Source organism: Capra hircus, chromosome 1 (assembly GCF_001704415.2).
Source record: "Capra hircus breed San Clemente chromosome 1, ASM170441v1, whole genome shotgun sequence".
NCBI lineage: Eukaryota > Metazoa > Chordata > Mammalia > Artiodactyla > Bovidae > Capra > Capra hircus.
Window position 1 is genome coordinate 117,067,945 of NC_030808.1, and position 5,166 is coordinate 117,073,110.

A 5,166-nucleotide genomic window follows, 5' to 3' on the forward strand; every position below is an offset into this window, starting at 1 on the left:
GATGTTGCTGGATCCGCAGGGATAGCACAGCACAGCACAGCAGCCTCTGCTCAGTGATAAAATTACTTAAGAGCAGAAAGCAGAGGTGAGAGTCTTTAGATGGAGAACCCTAAAGACGAATGCCCAGCCTGCCCTCTCCTGAACTTCCCTGACTTTCAGTTATCTGTTCTTGGGAGAGGGAGGAATCTCGTTGGAGGGGGCCATTCCTTACAGTGAATAACAGATTTGGTGTTAAGTGTGTGTAGCAAGAGGAAGTAAATCTAGCCGCTAGTTATTCATCAGTTAGTGTGAGGACTAAATCATATTGTTTTCCTACTAAGAGGCTGCTGAGGAAGCATGGGGAAGGGCTGAAGGGCACAGGAGGAGTGGAAGGATGAGGTGTCCCAGGGAGGGCTGAGTGCTGGGCCGCAGGAAGGGGGTGAGCTACTGGAGAATCCATTCACCACCTTTTTTTTTTAAGCTGCCTTTAACAAACACATTACCAAAGGGTGAAGGGGGTGCGGGAGGGATGAATTAGGAGTTTGGGATTAGCAGATACAAAGTATTATATATAAAATAGATGAACAAGAAGGTCTCACTCTATGGTATAGAGAACTATTCAATATTCTGTAATAAACCATAATGGAAAAGAATATAAAAAAAATATGTGTATAACCAAGTCACTTTACTATACACCATTAACTAACACAACATTGTAAATTAACTTCTATAAAAATTTTTTTTAAAGGCAGTTGTTATTTAAGGGTTTCAGTTGTTAAAACAACAATGATAATTTTTACTTTGGATATCAGCATCCCAAAGTATATTGGGATATACCATAGATTTTATTTATCAATGCCTGTTTTTTCACATGGCTGTTTAAAGTAAGCTTGGTGGTTTTTTAAAAATAATCTACTCTGTTAATTCATAGGGTATTTTTTCTCATTTTTCACAAGAAAAACCTCTTCAAAAAAATTAAACTTTCCTAGGAAACCATAAACAAAATGACAACCTACTAACCGGGAGAAAATATTTGCTAACAATGCAACTAACAAGAGCTTAATTTCCAAAATATACAAATAGTTCATACAACTCAATATCAAAAAACAAACAACCCAACCAAAAAAAAAAAATGGTCAGAAAACCTAAATAGACATTTCACCAAAGAAGATATACAGATGGCCAAGAAACACATGAAAAGATTCTCAACATCACTAATTATTAGAGAAATGCAAATTGAGACTACAATGAGGTGTCACCCCACTCCAGTCACAAATAATAAATGCTGGAGATGGTGTGGAGAAAAGGGAACCATCTTATACTGTTGGTGGGAATGTAAATTGGTGCAGCCACTTCATGCTGGAGAACAGCATACAGATTCTTTAAAAAAATAAACACAAAACTAAAAATAGAGGTACCATATGATCTAGCAGTCCCACTCCTGGGCATATATCTGGAAAAGATGAAAACTCTAATTCAGAAAGTTCATACACCTCAGTGTTCACAGCAGCACTATTTGCAATAGCCAAGACAAGGAAGCAACCTAGAAGATACGGTACATGTATACAATGGAATATTACCCAGCCTTAAAAAGGAATGAAATAAATGCCATTTGCAGCAAGCAACATGGATGGACCCAGAGATTATCATACTAAGTGAAGCAAATCAGGGAAAGACACATATCATATGATATCACTTATAAGTGGAATCTAAAAACAATAGTACAAATCAACTTATTTTCAAACCAGAAACAAACTCACAGACATAAACAAATTTATGATTACCAAAGGAGAAGGGGAAGGAGGGGAAAATCAGGAGTATGGGATTAACAGATACACATTGCCATATATAAAATAGCTAAACAACAAGGATTTATTGACTTCCTTGGTGGCTCAGATGGTAAAGCATCTGCCTACAGTGTGGGAGACCCAGGTTTGATCCCTGGGTTGGGAAGATCCTCTGGAGAAGGAAATGGCACCCCACTCCAGTACTCTTGCCTGGAAAATCCCATGGACACAGGAGCATGATAGGCTACAGTCCGTGGGGTTGCAGAGAGTCGGACATGACTGACTGACTTCACTTTCACTTTCACTTTCACAAAGAACTATAGTCAATATCTTGTAATAACCTATAATGGAAAATAATTTTTTAAAAGAATATATATAAACGTATAGATTATATATAACCAAATCACTTTGCATCTGAAAATAATAAAATATTATAAATCAATTACAGTTTGACATAAGAAAAAAATTAAACTCTTCTAGTACTCTTGCCTGGAAAATCCCACGGACAGAGGAGCCTGGTAGTCTGCAGTCCATGGGGTTGCGAAGAGTTGGACACGACTGAGCAACTTCACTTTCGCTTTTCACTTTCATGCATTGGAGAAGGAAATGGCAACCCACTCCAGTGTTCTTGCCTGGAGAATCCTAGGGATGGGGGAGCCTGGTGGGCTGCCGTCTATGGGGTTGCAGAGTCAGACACGACTGAAGCGACTTAGCAGCAGCAGCAGCCATAAAGTTGTCATATAGTAATACTGCACAAATTGAGGGAGAAGAAAACACTAAATGTGTAGGTCTGCCCATTTGTAAATTTCAAAGGAATTATTGATATACTTAAAGCTTACAGTAGTACTACAAATCCTTGTATTCTTTTATTCCTGATCTCAGGATTATCATTTTATTTTGCTTATGCATATTTTACATTTTATGTGTACAATTTTGAACAGATAAAATTGTCATCTTTGAGAAGATACATATATGCACATCGGTGTAACAGATGAGGAAAGAAATGAAAACTTTTGGACTTCCCTGGTGGTGCAGTGGGTAAGAATCTGTCTGCCAGTGCAGGGGACACTAGTTCTATTCCACATGCCCAGAGGTAACTAAACCCATGTGCCACAACTACTGAGCCTGTGCTCTAGAGCCGAAGAGCCACAACTACTGAAGCCCCAGCGTGCTAGAAGCTGTGCTCTGCAACAAGAGAAGACACCACAGTGAGAAGCGGGTGCACCCTGACTCCTGCTCACAGCGACTAGAGAAAGCCCGCCTGCAACAGCGAAGACCCAGCCCAGCCAAAAATAAATAATAAGATAAATGAAAAATTATTTTTTAAAAAAAGAAGAAAACTTTTTGCTTCAGATAAAGCTGGCAGCAGCGTCAGTAAAGCCCTCGGGGATTGAAACATATGAGACACGTCAAGTGTATTGGCCTCCATGCAGCTCTAATAGTTGAGTGAGCAGCATATTCCAGAGCGCATTTCCTTGCTAGGTTTTCCTGCTAACAAAAGTCACACCAGGGAATTTCGAAGCAGTCCAGTGGTTGGGAATCTGCACTTTCACTGTGGAGAGTGTGGATTCCGTACATGATCAGAAAACTTAAGATTCCATAAGCCACAGTTCAGTTCAGTTCAGTTGCTCAGTCGTGTCTGACTCTTTGAGACCCCATGAGTCGCAGCACGCCAGGCCTCCCTGTCCATCACCAACTCCCGGAGTTCACTCAAACTCACGTCCATCGAATTGGTGATGCCATCCAGCCATCTCATCCTCTGTCGTCCCCTGCTCCTCCTGCCCCCAATCCCTCCCAGCATCAGAGTCTTTTCCACTGAGTCAACTCTAAGCATGAGGTGGCCAAAGTATTGGAGTTTCAGCTTTAGCATCATTCCTTCCAAAGAGATCCCAGGGCTGATCTCCTTCAGAATGGACTGGTTGGATCTCCTTGCAGTCCAAGGGACTCTCAAGAGTCTTCTCCAACACCATAGTTCAAAAGCATCAATTCTTCGGTGCTCAGCCTTTTTCACAGTTCAACTCTCACATCCATACATGACCACAGGAAAAACCATAGCCTTGACTAGACGGACTTTAGTCAGCAAAGTAATATCTCTGCTTTTGAATATGCTATCCAAGTTGGTCATAACTTTTCTTCCAAGGAGTAAGCGTCTTTTAATTTCATGGCTGCAATCACCATCTGCAGTGATTTTGGAGCCCCCCAAAATAAAGTCTGACACTGTTTCCACCATTTCCCCATCTATTTCCCATGAAGTGATGGGACCTGATGCCATGATCTTCGTTTTCTAAATGTTGAGCTTTAAGCCAACTTTTGAAATGGAGTAGCCATCATAGTCAACAAAAGTCTGAAATGCAGTACTTGGATGCAATCTCAAAAACGACAGAATGATCTCTGTTCATTTCCAAGGCAAACCATTCAATATCACAGTAATCCAAGTCTATGCCCCAACCAGTAACGCTGAAGTTGAACAGTTCTATGAAGACCTACAAGACCTTTTAGAACTAACACCCAAAAAAGATGTCTTTTTCATTATCGGAAACTGGAATGCAAAAGTAGGAAGTCAAGAAACACCTGGAGTAACAGGCAAATTTGGCCTTGGAATGCAGAATGAAGCAGGGCAAAGACTAATAGAGTTTTGCCATAAGCCACAAGGGGTGGGCAGAAAAACAAAAAGTCATATCAATTCACTGTAGAAATGATCCAAGATTACAGAAAAATATAGCTGACCCCTGAACAGCTGGAGTAAGGGGCACCAACCCTCCACATACTGGAAAAAAAAAAAAAAAAAAAAGGAGGGAGAGTATTATTTTTAGTCACCTCTCCCTACCTTCAGTTTCTCTACATCCAGCATGCCTCAGGAGCCACAGTCCCTCTAGACCGGCAGTTCTGCATCTGTGGATTTTATTTTATTGATATATATTTGCCCTGCAATACTATGTTAGTTCCAGGCGCATGTGCCAATGTTTTACGTCAGTAAAACACATAAAACCTTTATATGGTTGACCCTTGAGCAACAGGTGTTTGAACTACCCAGGTCCACTTGTGCAGGGAATTTTTTCAGTAGTACCACCACAAACTCCCCTGTTCCCAAGTGTGTTGAATCCACTGATGCAGAACTGCTGATCTAGAGGGACTGTGGCTCCTGAGGCACGCTGGATGCAGAGAAACTGAAGGTAGGGAGGCGTGACTAAAAACAATACTCTCCCTCCTTTTTTTTTTTTTTTTTTTCAGTATGTGGAGGGTTGGCGCCCCTTGCTCCAGCTGCTCAGGGGCCAGCTATATTTTTCTGTAATCTTGGATCATTTCTACAGTGAATTGATATGACTTTTTGACTGCAGCCATGAAATTAAAAGATGCTTTCCTTGGAAGGAAAGTTATGACCAACCTAGATAGCATATTA